Below are 17,893 nucleotides of genomic sequence, written 5' to 3'. Positions count from 1 at the left end.
AATTTTATTTTTTTTAAATTATTTTTGCTTATAGTTAAACATTCGATGTAATCATATTTGCATTCTATCTTTTAAATTCTACTTCTATATTAAAATATAATTGAAATATAACTTATGCATAAAACTTTAAATATTTAATTAAAATTTGAAAATATTTCTAGTAAAAATTAATGATAATAAAATATAAATAATCAAAATATTAGTTATAATTGTATTATATATATAATTACAATGAAATAAAATATTAAAAAGTTTAAAAAATATTAAATAAGAATTTTATAAAAAATAGTAATTAAATAAATATTAATTAAATATCTTTAAATAAATAAATTTTAAGAATAATAACAAATAATTTTTGAAATAAATAATAAAAAAACAGAATAAATAAATAAAAAGTTGAGAGCGCTTGGGTAAAGTAAAAATATTTGGTAAAGAGAGAGTGATTGATATATATCAAATGTCTTATATGACATACTATATATGGACATACAAATAAAAATCATTTAAATAAAAATTTAATTTTATAATAGATATTATTTAATTAAAAAAAAAGTAATAAAAACATTTAAATTTAATTTTTATAATAGTAAAATATTTTTTATTTATTTAGCTGTTTCAATTTAATAGTCATAATAATAATAAGTATTAATTAATCATAGTAAACTGAAATTAAAAAATATTAAATTATTAACATAAAAATTAATATATATTAATTATAAATAAGTCAAATATCTATATTTGATTTCTATAACTTTTGATGTAAATTATATTTTGTCTTTTTAAATTTTTTAATAAAAATAATAGATAATATAACAATATAATAAAAGTATTTATTAAAGATATGAAATAATTTAATATTGATTAAATTATATAATAGTTGATTATGAGATCATAAATTAATAGTAAATTTTCTTCAAGTTAATGGCCATCACTAATATTTTATTGTTATTATTATTATTGTTATTGTTATTAAATTATTTTTTTAATTATTATTATTATTTAAGATAACATGTGATAAATAATACTTTAAATAATTTTTAAATATTACATTTAATCATAAAAGATTTTAATTTTTTAAAAATCTAATTTCAAAGAAAAAAATAATTTAAATCACAAATATTGAGATAAAATTGTAAATAATATTGATAATTAAAAGAAAAATAAATAATAAATGATTATTATTATTAAAGAAAATTATTAATGAAAAGTGTTACATGACAAGTTTTTCAAGAAAAGTAAAGTGTCATGTGACATTTTTTTTTTTTGGAAATATCACTTTGCTTTATATATAGAGATATATGTTCATAAAAATTAAAATTTTAAAATATCATAATTTTTTATTGATATAATAAATATTAAAAATATATATTATTTTTTGAAAGATAAATTTTATAATTTTAATATTGTAACTTTTAATCATATTTACTTATAGTTAAATTTTTTATGTAATAATATATTATACTTTATATTTGAAATTCTATATCTATATAAAATTATAGTGGAGAGATAATTTATAAATAAAAATATAGATATTTATTTAAAATTTAAAAATAATTTTATTAAAAATTAATGATAATAAAATATAGATAATTAAAATATTAATTATTATTGTATTCGATATATAATTATAATGAAATAAAATATTTAAAAATAAAAAAAATATTAAATAAGAAATTAAAAAAAAATTAATACTTAAAGAAATATTAATTAAATATATTTAAATAAATAAATTTTGATAATGATAATTAATAAATTTTTATAAAAATAATAAAAAAATAATATAAATAAAAAATTTAAAAATATTTATATAAATTTAAAAATATTTATATAAAATAAAAATATTTAATAAAAAATATTTAATATATATTAAATATTTCATATAACATATTATGTGCAAAACAAATAAACCTGAGATCACTGGGTTAAAAAAATGGGTTTTGGAAGTCCATTGGGAAACTTTTAAAATTAAATGTTGTTTAACTTTATTAGGTGAATTTTGAATAAAGACTAACAATACCATACAGCTGAGCCCTTTAAATCCTATACTGCGCTGCAATCAGGAACCTGCCTGTATGTCACAATTTTATTGGAGGCTTTCCATCATTCTCACATTGCCTCTTTGGGAGGGAAAGCAGGTTTTTGGAATTTTCTAGGAATCATGTGCAATGCAAGAGTTTTTTTTTTTTTTTTTTTCTTTTCTTTTATTTTTCTTTTCCAAATTATATATGTGTATATTATCCCTATTTTGATAAGGCAATATAATGATTCAAGTGAAGATAAAAACAACAAGCTTTAATTTCAAATTAATTGCGTTTGACTATAACTTTTTTGTTATTTAATTTTGTTAGATATTAACTTCATTTTAATATTTAAAACTTATAAATTCTGTAATATTACTTTTTTTATGTCATTTTAGATATATCATTTTTCTTTTTTATTATTTTTTATTAACTTATTACACTTTTATGACGAAGTATTTGATCATTTTATTGTACGTGACAAAATCATCTTTATCTTCATTCATTTTATCTCTAATATGTACTATACATATTTTTTAGCAGATATGATTATTCATAATTTTATCTATTATCATATCATCAAACATTTATTTTAACATTTGTATTTCTATTAAATTCATTTTATGGGTACGTTGTACCTTAGATTTCTAATATTTACTCACAAATAATATAATTAGTCTGACTATAACACTATAAAAACTTAATTTTCACTTTGTTAGGAATTATTTGATTACATAATATAGACATCCCACTCCTCTATTTCATTTATCTTGTATTTATCCCATGAGCCATATATTGATTTAAAACCCTATTCTTTTATATGATAAGACTCATATGTTTAAGTTGATTATATCTTAATACCAAAAATTTATCCAAACGAATCTCACCTTCAATTATTTTATGTGATATATATATATAGTAAGATATTTTTTGATTTTAGTATTTATCTGAATTAATTTTTTTTATCATTATGTATGCAAGCACTTCATATAATTATACTGATTTATTGAAATTGAAAAGAAAATCAAATGGAAATTGTCGAAATAGAAGTTGAAGGGTGGAATATAGAATATGCTTGTTACTTAAAATTAATGCTTATGGGCTTCGACATATGTACAAGACAAAATATAGAAAAATGCATGACTTGTATACGTCTCAAAAGAAAATGTTCACTATGTAAGATTTCTTCATCACAAAAATATATAAATTTTATATATTTATATTTTAAATTATTAAATTTAGATAAAAATTTTCCCAACGTATATAGCTTGAAAACAACGTAGCACTCAACAAACAGAAGGGAAGGGTGGCAGTGGCAATTAAGCGAACCGACACTTATATTGTCTACACTCTCATTAATTATATTTTGCTTCGTTACTTCTTGTCCTTAAGCTTAAAAGGCCATTCCCATTCTTACATATTTTAATCTTTGAGTAATTAACATATATATGCTCGCTCACTTTATTGAGTCATTTTTATGATGGTAAGATTTTACATTTAATATCAATTAAAATTAATTATAAAAAAATATATTTTTTTAAAATTTTATATATATTTTTAGCTAAATATATAAATTAACTTATGTCTTTTATAAAAATATTTAATGACACCCTTAATTTTAAAAATGTTTCATCTTGTTACCCTTAAGTTTTATAATTTAATAAATTTAAGAAAGCTGAGGAGATAAATTAAATTTAACCTTTATTTAAAAAAAGGATAATGGCATTCTCAATTAGTTTGATCTCTTTTTTAATTTTGATATTAATTAAGATTGTAAGGTTCATTTATTTTATTCTGTAAAAATTGAGATGTGAAATAGAAAGTTTTTAAATATTATCCTTATTAAGAATGATAAAATTTTATAAAAATTTAATTTAATTAATTTTTTATTATTTTTTATTTTTTCAATGAAAAATTTTAATTTTTTAATTTAAAAATTTTTTCATTTAAAAAAAATAGAAATTAAATATAATTTTATGAAAATTTAATTAATTTTTTTATAAACAATTCATTTTAAGAAGTGATTATGATATTATTAAAATTTTTTAAATAAAAATCAAAAAATTAAAATATGTTTTTGGATTTTTTATTTTTTTCATCAAACACCATAATCATATTTGTCAATGATAAAGGTCTGGCTAAGGTACAGGTACGGCTATGGCATATGGGCATGCATAGATAGAGTCAGTATAAAGAGAAAAGGGTAGAATGGTAAAAGTGAAGTAGGGGGTTGAGTGGCTAATACTTGTCCTCAAATAGTTGTGGAAAAAACAAAAGTGGGCTCAAAAGAATCTCTTTGTTGGTTAAGCATGTTTACTTTAACCGTTGAACACAATTAATAATTATTATTATTAATTAATAATAATTAATTTATATTAAATATTTAATAAAATTATATTTAAATATTATATTTAATTATTATTATTAATATATAAAATAATTAATAAGATATATATTATATAATTTACTTTATTATTAAAATAATTATAAATTTATTATATTATATTATTTATATTATTAAATTAAATATATAATTATTAAATTAATATATTATATATTTATTATGTTATTAAAATAAATATATAATTATTTATTTATTATATTATATTTTTTATTTTGTTATTAAAATAAAAAAATAATTAATTTTTTTAAAAAATAATTAAATAACTTTAAAAATATAAATAAAATAATAAAATAATTATTATTGTTGATAAACAAAAAGCTTATAATTAATTTTAAGTTTTTTGGTATAAATAAATAATTTATATTTTATGTTATTAATAAAAAATATTTTAACAAAGTTGAAATGCGTTAATTAAAATGTTAAAATTATAAATAAAAATATAAAAATATTAATAATATTAATTTTTGAGATAAATAAAAAATAATAATATGGTTAAAATAAAAAATAAAATTAAATCAGTTATCAACTGATGAGAAACATCTCTAAAAATAGAGCCGCTACAAATTGCATCTCTAAAAATTAAATCAGTTATCAGCTGCCCATTAGCTATCAGCTTTATTTTTTTATGGGGCATTTGGTTCACATGTTGGGTGTAGCTGATAGACACCCACACAGATGAACTAGAATGTTTGGTAAATTTTAAAAAATAAAGCTATAGCTGATTAATAGCTGGTATAGTACTCATCAACTGCAGTTTGTATCAGTTCTATTTTTAGAGCTGTTTCTCATCAATTGATAGCTAATTTAATTTAATTTTTTATTTTGACTATATTATCTTTTTTTATTTAACTCAAAAATTAATATTATTAATACTTTTATATTTTTCATTTATAATTTTAACATTTTAATTAACACATTTCAACTTTGTTAAAATATTTTTATTAATAACATAAAATGTAAATATTTATTTATATCTAAAAACTTAAAATTAATTATAAGTTTTTTTCTTTATTAACAATAATAATTACTTTATTATTTTATCTATATTTTTTAAATTATTTAATTATTTTTTAAAAAATTTAATTATTTTTAATTTCAATAATAAAATAAATAATATAATATAATAGATTAATAATTATATTTTTATTTTAATAATATAATAAAATGATATAATATATTAATTTGATAACTGTATATTTAATTTAATAATAAAATAAATAATATAATATAATAAATTTATAATTTTATATTTATTTTAATAACAAAATAAATTATATAATATATACCCTTATTAGTCATTTCACATATCAACAGCAACAGCTAAATATAGTTTTATCAAACATTTAACATAAATCAGCTATCATCATCTATCAGCTATCAGCTAACAGTAACAATTATCAGCTAACAATTATCAGCTGTATTCAACAGTTAAACCAAACAAGCCCTTAAACTTATCAAATACGCTGATTTATCTGTTTGGGTGTCTATCAGCTATTAGCTGCACCCAACAAGTGAACCAAATACCTCTTCAGTGCTATCTATCTATGTCTCTTTGTCACGACCCAACCTATGGGCCGGACCGGCACTAAGACTTGGGCCGGCATAAAGCCCCCGAGGCCCGTAGTAAGCCTTACTGTTCTCAAATTCATAACCAGGCCCACAATTTAGGCTCAATATGCATATAAAATAATTTAAATTAAACTGTTATAATTTCATTTCGGGCCAACTTAATCCAGTAATTATCAGAACTGAAATTAGGAGAGCCCAGCTCAACCCTGTTACATCATTTACAAACTATTTAAAACTTATAAAAAATTTTCATTTATTAATACAAAAACTTAAATTCACGCAGTCCCTGACAATTAATACTACTACTAGTACATGTGGAGTCCTAAATTACAAATTTGGAGAATAATAATACAATTAATTAATATTTTCGTAACCTGAGAGAAAAGGGACAGGTTATTCTGAAAAATGTCTCCTCCTGTAGCCTGGAAAAAAAAATGGTGAACAGGAGTGAGTGTTCGACTCAGAGAGTAAAATATCAATTTTAATCATAATCTCTATAACTATCTAAAACTAATGCACCCTGTAGAGTGAAATACAACATCAGCAACAAGATCACATCATAACAGCAAAAAGGTAATTTGGAGCACTCACACACCTAGTAATATCAGTCATAATATATAGGAGCTGATCCCCTATACAGCTCTCTTAAATCCAACCTGGTGCCAGCGAATAACTCAAGCCAGACTTTCGCTTAATAAACCAAATCGGGGTCCCAGCGAAGAACTCAAGCCGTGACTACCCTCGAAGGATCGGGTCCCAGCGAAGATCTCAAGCCGTGACTACCCGACCTATCCATAGCCAACACCACATCACACGCACGCCAACGCACGCACACTGCTCCAAATTACCACAACAACATACATGGCACTTTCACAGTTATGAATGCAACATAAATCGTGCCTATAGTTTAACTACATAGATATATACATATAAGTGATGCATGGGCATGCTTGAACATATAATAATATCGAAATTACAATTAAAATTAATATTTTACTCACATTACACCGATGACTATTGTGGCTGCTGGATACAGAAAAATAGCTGACATCGATCACCTAATAATTAAATTATAAATTTATTAGTACTAAGTTAAGATAAAACTCTAAAGAGGCAATAGACAGCCTAATTCATGCCGGAAATCCGGTAGAGTTTCCCCTATACCTGCGACCTACCCAACCTGCAAAAAGGCTCAAATAATACTTCTAAATTCTCAATTTCCACAACCATATCTCATCAATATCACATGACCCCTCCTGGACCCTCCAAATCAGACAATACTCAAAATCTTAAAAATTACGTTTTAGTCCCTATAATTGACATTTTTCAAAAATCCACTCAAACAAGCTCTAAAAATTCTAAAATTTTGTCCCGCGGTCCTTAATAATATTATAAGGCTATTGCAAAATGAATTATAATTTTCTAATCACCCATGAATATTTTATTCAAGAATTTTACTTGATTCCATAAGTTTCCAATATTTAACATATTCTTAATTCAACCTAATTAAAAATTCACATATTTAAACCTCCATCCTCAAGCTTCAACCAATTATATAAAATTTAATTATCTTAATTTCAAATAATCTTATATGCCCATATGCTAAAAATCTAACTAAATTCCATCTATATTTTTTCAAAAATATTCTCCAATCACTCAAAAATTCAACAAACACCATAGAATATCTCCAAATAATTTTACTTTCATCATATATTTTTCTTAGAATTTTTTTCCAATTTTTCCTGTTTAAGAAACACTGTATTTATGCTCCACAGACAGAGAAATAATAAAAATTGTCTTACCCGAAGTTTATCTGTGTCTCAAAAATTTCAAAAATTTATGAGAAAGCCTCTGGAAGTTGAATCATCTCCATAGTCCACCGGAGCCACCGCTGGAACCACCGCGCACGGTGGCCGGCCGCCGGCCGCCGGAGACATTTGCCGGATCTGATCATACCACCATGTTACTCTCCTCTTCCTCAGTCCATAGGTGGCCTCGGATCGTCGATCCAACGGTCGGATCGTCCTAGATCTGACGAAAAAGCTTAAAAAACCCGAAACTTCTCTCCTCTATATCTCACTCATCCGACCTCCATTTGCTGCAAAATTGGTATCAAAAGAAAGCTCTCGGAACAAGCTTTCCAACGCCATCTAAATCGCCTCGATCGGACGTCGGATGAAGCCGGAATCACGCCGGAAAGTCGCTGCCCACTGTGCACGCGTTTTCTCTTTCTTCTCCCTCTCTTGCCGCCGTTTCTGGTGGTTCTAGCCGTCGCCAGAGGGTCGCCGGCCGGGTGGGGAGCCGCTTGGGAAGTCGCCGGCCGGTCACCGGAGAATGAAAGAAGAAGAAGAGAGGGGAGGAGAGGAGAGGAGAGAAGAGAAAATGAGGGGGGTTCCTCCTCCCATTTTTTATTTTTATTTTTTATTTTTTTTTCTGGATGTTACACTCTTTTTGCTTTGCTTCCCTCATTTCACAGCTGGACACGTGCCTCCCCTTTCACTCCTCACTTTTCATTTATCTATTTATTATTGCAATGCATAAATAATTTATATTTTTTATTTTAATTTTTAATTGTATTTTAAATAAAAATAAATTATTATTAAATTAATTTTTAATTAAAATTTTTTTCTTATGAATAAATTTTTATTTATTAAAATAATAAATTTTTAATTAATTTATGATATAATTAATTAAAATACTTATTTAATTCTTTTATACATATATTAATAATAGTTTATATGATTACTTTTATTAAAATGTAATAAAAATACTTCATTCAAAAATTAATTTAAATTTTATAAAATTTTTATATATTATCTCATAATTTTTGTAAATTGATTTTTTTATCTTATAAAAAATATATTAGATTAATGAGAAAATAATGTCATTTAAAAAATAAATAAATATAATTTTTTATTATTTATATAATAAAAAATATTAAAATACTAATAATGAATTTAATTATTTAATTTTAATAATAATAAAAATATATAACATTATTATTAATTAAAAATAACATTTTATTATATTATTTTTAAAAAATATTAAATATTAAAAATACATACTATTTTTTAAATGACATATTTTATAATTTTAATACTATAACTTTAATTATTTTTAATTATTTTTATTTATAGATAAATTTTTGATATAATCATATTTACAATTTATCTTTGAAATTTTACTTTTATGTAAATATATAATTGAGAAATAATTTATGCATAAAAATATAAATATTTAACTAAAATTTAAAAATAATTTTATTAAAAATTAATGATAATAAAATATGAATAATTAAAATATTAGTTATCATTGCATTCGATATATAATTATAATGAAATAAAATATTCAAAAATTTAAGAAATATTAAATAATAAATTTATAAAAAATTAATAATTAAATACATATTAATTAAATGTATTTAAATACACAAATTTTGAGAATGATAACCAATAACTTTTGAAAAAAATAATAAAAAATAGTGTAAATAAAAAAAAGATATTAGAGCATTTAAGTAAAATAAAAATACTCATTGAGAGGAGAGTGCTTGATGTGTATCAAATATATCATATGATATACTATATATAGAAAAAAAAATTAAAATTATATAAATAAAAAATAATTTATAATTAAATATTATTTAATTAAAAAATAATAACAAAAATATTTAAATTCAATTTTTATAATAGTAAAATATTTTCTATTTACTTGATCGTTTCAATTAAATCGTCATAAGTTGGTCATAATGATAATAATAATAAGTATTAATTAATTTTAGAAAGTGAAATAAAAAGAATATTAAATTATTAATATAAAAAATAATACATATTAATTATAAATAAGTTAAATATCTATATTTTATTTTTATAAATTTTTATGTAGACTATATTTTTTATCTCTCAAATTTTTTAATAAAGATTTCATAATAAAAATAACAAAAAATATAACAATGTAATAAAAACATTTAGTAAAGATATGGAATAATTTAAGATTGATTAAATTATATAATAGTTGATTGTAACATTACAAATTAATAGTTAATTTTATTTAAATTAATAATCATCAATAACCTATTATTATTATTTTTATTATTAAATATTACATTTGATCATAAAATGTCCTAATTTTTGGAAATCAAATTTTAAAGAAAATAATAATTTAAATAATAAATATTAAGGTAGTATTGTAAATAATAATGATAATTAAAAAAAAATAAAAAATTAAATAATAATTAAAATTTGTAAAATAATATGGATAATTTTTAAATATTACATTTAATTACAAAATATCTTAATTTTAAAAAATTTAATTTTAAAGAAAAATAATAATTTAAATGATAAATATTAAGATAGTATTGTAAATATCAATGATAGCTAGAAGAGAAATAAAAAAATTAAATAATAATTCATATGAAGGATAAAATATAATAAAAATATTTATTAAAAATGTAAAATAATTTAAGGTTGATTAAATTATATGATAGTTGATTATAAGATTACAAATTAATTATCAATTTTCTTTAAACTAATGGCCATCAATGATATTTTATTATTATTATTATTATTATTATTATTATTATTATTGTTATTATTATTATTTTAAACTATTATTATTATGGAGAGTAACTTGTAGAATTTTTTTTTCATAAATGCATTTATAAATAAATTTAAATATTACATTTAATCATAAAATATCTTAATTTTTAAAAAATCAAAATTTAAAGAAAATAATAATTTAAATAACAAATATTAATGTAGTATTATAAATAATAATGATAATTAAAAGATAAATAAAAAAAATTAAATAATAATTAGTATATATGAAATAATATAAATAATTTTTAAATATTACATTTAATTATAAAATGTTTTAATTTTTAAAAATTAAATTTTAAAGAAAATAATAATTTAAATCTTAAATTTTAAATAGTATTTAAATAACCAGAAATAAAGAAATTAAATAATAATTAATATAAAGGAGAATATTTATGATTGATTATGAGATCATAAATTAATAATTAATTTTCTTTAAATTAATAGTCATCTGTGACCTTTTATTATTATTATTATTATTGAAGATAACATATAGTAAATAATATTTTTTTATAAATAAATTTATAAAAAACAGAAATAATTTTTAAATATTATATTTAATCATAAAATGTCTTAATTTTAAAAAAATTAAATTTTTTAAAAAATAATAATTTAAATAATAAATATAAAGGTAGCATCGTAAATAATAATGATAATTAAAAGAGAAATAAAAGATTAAATAATAATTAGTATTTATAAAATAATATAAATAATTTTTAAATATTTCTTTTAATTATAAAATGTCTTAATTTTTAAAAATTAAATTTTAAAAAGATAATTAATTAAATCATAAATGTTAAGATATTATTGTAAATAATAATAATTAAAAAATAAATAAATAAATAAATAATAATTAATATAAAGGAGAGTATTTAGGTGATACGTGACAAGTTTTTATAGAAAGTTTCACGTGTTATTTTCTTGAGAGTATATATATATATATTTCTAATCAAATAAAAAATAAAAATATGTATATAAATTAAATTTAATAGACATTCCAAAAGATATGTCATTTTGAAAGTAAAATTTAACTAAATCAATTGAGAATAATTATGATATATCACTTATTATTTTTATACATGTTAACAGTCTTATATTACGTATTAATGTGTATTAATTGAGTCATTAAATTGTAATAAACTCTAGCCAATTTGTATCAAATGTGAAGGACAAGAGAGGAGGATAGATGTATAAGCTAATACTGTTGAAGGAAAAAGAGGGTAGACATCTAAATCAAGTACATTTAAAATGATAATTAACAAATTTTATTAGGAGATAGTGAGATCAAAGAGAGAGAGAGATATTACTTTGATTAGTTGTCTGAATCCTGCAAAGGAAGTGCATTCTTCCATTGGTATGATTCAATGCACAAACTGTGAGAATGAACTACTGACATTTTTGGTATGATAGAAAAATGATTTAAAGGAGAAAGTTGGAGGCTTAGAGAAGCTGAATAACATAATGATTGAGAAATGGATCTTTCTTAATGGTGGCAAAATTAAAGGTTTGTCAAAATCCAAAAAAAAAAAAATGCAAAATGAGATAAGTCAATCAAAGAAAGAGTTGGTTTTATATATATATATATAGTACTTCGAACATGGAATTAGCATGAAGGAATTAACAGTGCACATTGTGTTTTTTGGCTTATGCTTCACTTGGTTTTGAAAGTTTTTTTCTATTTCTTTATCTTTTTCTTCCTCCATTTCTTCCGTTTGCAAGGTTTCTTTTAGTTTCTTAGTAAAAATGGGGAGTTACGAAGGAAACTTCGAGCTCATATTGGTATTATATTGGATTTGAATCAGATTTAGGATCAATCACTCCGAATAGTCTTGACAAATGAAGATAAAGATGAGATTCAACATTTTTGAACCATGAATTGCTCCTCTTTTCTCATAGACTATAGATAGACTAATTATCTATTTTTTTCTTATTTTATATATTTTGTTTCTATATTTTTTTCTTTTTCTTATTAATGAATAAATCTTTTTTACTTATATAACTTTATGTCTTGTATTTCTCAAAAAAAGGATTCGATTGATGAGATTTGGTATGATACTTATGAGATCGATGATATTGATATTCCAACTCATGATATGCTTTTTGGGCTCTATGTATTAATAAGTGTGAATTGTCTAGGTATTTGTGCAAATAAGTAAAATCTATATAATCACAGAAGTTATCAAAATAAAAGAATTGACAGTAATAATGATAAATATACAAAAGAACCTCGAGAAGTAGAAATAATCATAATGCCCACCCCACCCAAAATTCTAGGAATTTTTTGATGGCTAGAATAAATTCATAGACCAGGTTGATTGATTAGACTAGTTCTGTAGAGTTCTTTCTGTAGGATCGAGGGCTTACTATCGTACAAAAAACTTAAGCTGTTAGCAGAGGCGTAATCCAATTTACTTATTACATAGCAGCTAGCGCCATGTTTTGAATGTGTCTCGGCTCACTTGGCCTCCGTCATGACTGTTAGTAGTATGCCCTAGAGCATATCATTTAGTATGTATCTTGTACATGTTTTAATTAATAAAAGGCATTTTCACTTTTCCGTTTACATAATATATTTATGTGCAATAGAAAAGGTCCATTGATATTTTGTTAGAAATTCTATTCTTAAGTTGTTAAGAATATGAGTGACAGTATTTCTAGCACAAAGCAGGTTCACAATCGATGATACTTCACAATAAGGACATGACTTATCCAGAAAGATTGTAATCATGTTTGTTCCCAAGTTATTTGTATGAAATGTAAATAAGATGGAATGGTGAGTCTCATGCCATATAAAAAACATGATAAGCACTTATACATGATAAATAGGCCGAACCAGTGACATTTATGATAAACACATGGAGTTTACTCTTGTCAATGTATTGTCATAAATCATATCAGTGCATATAATCTTTAGACCTGAGATAGCACAGTTATCTTGTATATAGGTGGTTTGAGTTTGATACTACTTTCATACTTGTACTGTGTATGGGTATATGGGCATGTGTTGGCTCCTACTAGTTATATATGGAGGTAGGTGTTGATCAAGATGGAATTTGTTCCTCTAAATAAATAGGGATAAAATCCTATGTTCATTTAATTGTTCTTGATGTTTCAAGTTCCTGGCCAGGACAGATAGATTTAATCAGAAAAGAGTTTCTGATGAGAAAATCTTTTTAATCAAGAACTGGATTAAAAGAGAACATAATATTCATAGCAAATGGGGTTTCACATAAACCATGACTCCAGCTCGAATTGGGATTTTGTAACAGAGAGATTCTAGTGCATGGTAATATATGATTATAGATTCATTTAAGGTAAACCTTATTACTGGTTGAGTGGCCATGGCATGCTATGCTAGGTATTAACCATGGTCTATGAGGTGCATAAAATGATTTAGAGAAATCATTTATGGTACGAAAGAGTTTTGATGATATTAAGAGTTGATATCATGTCTCATTGCTAATTAGTGATGAGCCTAGTAAGTCACATACATACACAAGTAATCATCAAATTGAATATGATTTAATTAATTAATTAAAGAGTTTAATTAATTAATTAAATATGTTTGGTTTACAATTAGATTACAAAGTCCCTAGCATGGCTTGAAACCAAATCTAGGTTATTAGATGTATAGTATAAGTTAAATTTGTATTTAAAGTGTTTAAATATGAATTTAATTAATGAGAAATTAATTAATAGAGATTAATTAATTAATTTATATTTGATATAAATTGATTAGAAGAAGAGAAATAATTATTTTGGGTTGAGAACTCAAAATTAAGACACAGGGATATTTTGGTCATTTCACAGGGTGACATACGGCACCATGAGATGGTGACACATGGCACTACACATAAGCTTGCCAAATGTCTTTTAATCATGTAAGATGATCAAAGTCAAGATTAAATATAGGTTTCACACTTGACACAATGTGATTGGGTCAATTAAACCTAGAACCAATCAGAGGGTGACATGTGGCAAGGGTTTTAAGTGGTGATTTAGCTATATAAGTGTAAGGATGAAAGAACAAAAAATACAAGCTGCCATTCATCTCTTTGTGCCGCCACCCTTGGCTGCCATCCTTTCTCTTCTTCTTCATCTCTTATCAATTCAAAGAGATTAGCAAAAAATCTCTTGAATTAAAAATACAAGAAATTGTTTCTAGTGTCCTGTTTACATCTGTAATCTCTCAAAAGGCAAAACTTGATTTTCTAATTCATAGAAAAAGCTTTAGAAGCTGTTCAAGGGCTGCCATAGATGATCTTGGTGTGGACAAGCTAGAGGGACAATATCTGGTGTCCTAAGGCGCATCCCAAATGTGTCAAACACACTGCAGTACATCAAAAGGTTAGTGCACTTATTCTTGATCTAATATAGGGTTCTAATAAATTAATTTGATTAATTATAAAATCTTAAATGGCAAATCTAGATCCAAAACATATTAAAAGAGTTTTAATATGCTGTTTATTATTGAAATCAAATAGATAAAAATGAATCTTGCATGATGTATGTGACCCTAGGTAAAAAATTTTGAATTCAATGATATAAACTTGTGTTTTTCATGCTTCCGCTCCTTCAATGACAGAAATGCTAGACACTCACAACAATCCCTCCCTCAGCACACTGCCGGGATTCGAACACATGACCTGCTCTTATACCAATTGTAGGAGTGAGTGCTTACTGCCATGCCAAAAGTTTAAACTGTTGCCAGAGGCGCAACTCTATTTACTTATTGCATAGCAATCAGCTCCACATTTCGAATGTGACTCAGCCCACCTGGCCTCTGCCACGGCAGAGATGCTGGACACTCCTAACACTTTCCTCTTCCTTCTAGTACAGCTAGCTTGTTGTGACTTTATTCCAGTCATTAGCCCTGCCTTTGGCATCCCTCTCCTTGCAGTTAATGTAATGACTTCGGGCATGGCAAGCTCCTATAGTGTGACGGGGGTGTGTACAAAGCCTGAGAATGAATTCACCATTGTATGGCTGACTGGTGATTACAAGCCATTTCGGCTTCATGCAAGTGAGTTGTAGCTTGCAATCCAAATTGAGAACAGGTTCATTTGATTTACTCACTTTAAAATGAGTACACATTTCTCTCCTTTTTCTGCTAGGATTAGAAATCTAGTATTTTACATATCCATACGATTGAGTCCTTAGGTTTTTGAAATAGCATAAAAAGTAGTGCTTTGAATCATTGCTATGGTTTCTTGGTCACAACTAACTAAAGATAAAGTTCCATTAAAGAGTGTTTCCATGTGGTAGAACCTCCTTAGGGAATATAAGATTTTCATGAGTCTAATCTTGAGCCACCATCCAAGCATGAATACCTTTGTTTAAGAGAATATTTTTAGTGAAGCAAGTTTCAAATTCAGGATCTTCCACTACACAAATTTCTTGAGAAACGAAGCCATAGCCATGTATGTTTAGAGCTAAACTGACCACTCTAAGAGTACTCATTCATAAATTGGTTACTAGTACAAATAACATGAAGAAATGTAACCAATGTTTATGGAAAAAGCAACCCAAAATATTTGAGACCAAAAGCGGTTTGCGGTAACCATTGAATAAGCTTTTTTAGTTTGAGTTGGATTTAAAGACACATAATTTATTTGCACCATCGCCATCTTCAAATAAAATATTTTTCTATAGTAGCATTATGAATTAGGGCTGAGCATTCGGTTCGAACCGAACCGAACCAAAAAAACTGAATAAACCAAATTACATAATATTATGAATCGAACCGAACCGAAAAATTTTGGTTCGGTTCAGTTCGGTTCAATCAGTTTGGGCTCTAAATGGGCTTATGTTTTGGACCCGATTTCACCTTACTTGAACTTGATTTTTGCTTTTTTGATTTGATTTTTACCCCTTACTTGAACTTGATTTTTGCTTTTTTGATTTTATTTTTACCCTACTTAGACCTGATTTCACATTAATTAATAAAATTAAACATATAGTACTCAAAATCTCTATAAAAATAAAATAATTTAAAAAAAAATCATCATAAAGCAAATGGATAAGTCCTTGACAATCTAAATACATAAAATGAAAGCCATCCAAACCAATAAAATAAAAGTTCTTATACAGTCCACATTAAACAAACTCCATAAAATACATCAAACACGAAAGCAAATAAGCAAGTGTCCAACATACAAAATCATACAATTACAAATTAAAATATTACAATAGTTCCATCACTTTGTCTCCAACTAGCAAGCCTGAATGCTTCAAATACCAATTGATGGATATGCAAACATGAAAAGGATTAGAATTGGTAAAAAAAATTTAAAAAAATAAACAAAATAAACAATTATAGCCATATTTACCTGTAATATCAACTATCCAGGTTCACAGTGTTATCATTGATGCTACTTATTTCACAAAGTGAAAATGCTGAAAAATAAATAAAAAATAATTTAGCAAATAAATTAGAAACAAATAAAAGCAAATTAATCGAAACACATACCCTCTTCAAGCCTTTCAAGGTCAACAATTTGCTCTTCAATGGATTTGCAGCAATGGGACTTCCGCAACCAATCTTGTGCACATATTAATGCTTCAACAATTTTAGGAGTTAAAGAACTTCTAAAAGGATCAAGTACTCTACCTCCAGTACTAAAGGCTGATTCCGAAGCAACTGTAGATATAGGCATTGCCAATATATCTCTTACCATGATTGAAAGGATGGGAAACCTACCAGAATTAAGTTGCCACCACTTTAATATATCAAATTCTTCTTTTTCATCCACCACTTTAATGCCCTCATTCAAATAGCAATCTAAGTCAGACTTGCTATTAGCTTCTCCAGTCTCTATTTTATGTTTCAAGAATTGATCCCCCAAATTCAACCGTGATTTCTATTTTGCTCCTTCACTTTCATTGTTTTCACCTGTATTCCCAGCTACATTGCTACCATGTTCATGTTCAGCTTGATATGTTTTCTTGTATTTATCAAACAACTCATATACAGTCAATTTAATTTTCTTTGCCAATTCCATACCCTTTTCTTTCCCATACACAGTTGAAAGAGCAAATTCCATAAATTCCAACTTATATCGAGGATCAACCACCACTGCAATATAAACTATTTTATTCATCTTATCAGGATCCCCCCAATATTTATCAAATTTTACCTTCATCCTATCATCCATACATGCCAATTCTATGTCATTACTCCCTTGCCACTCTTGCAATAAACAATCAACTGAACTGATCTCATTAAAAAATATATTAGAAGTGACATATCAAGATCCTGATATTCTCAAGGTAAGATCATAAAAGTGGCCCAAAAAATCTACAAGTCTCCT

Source organism: Hevea brasiliensis, chromosome 5 (assembly GCF_030052815.1).
Source record: "Hevea brasiliensis isolate MT/VB/25A 57/8 chromosome 5, ASM3005281v1, whole genome shotgun sequence".
Lineage (NCBI taxonomy): Eukaryota > Viridiplantae > Streptophyta > Magnoliopsida > Malpighiales > Euphorbiaceae > Hevea > Hevea brasiliensis.
This window is presented reverse-complemented; position numbering follows the sequence as displayed.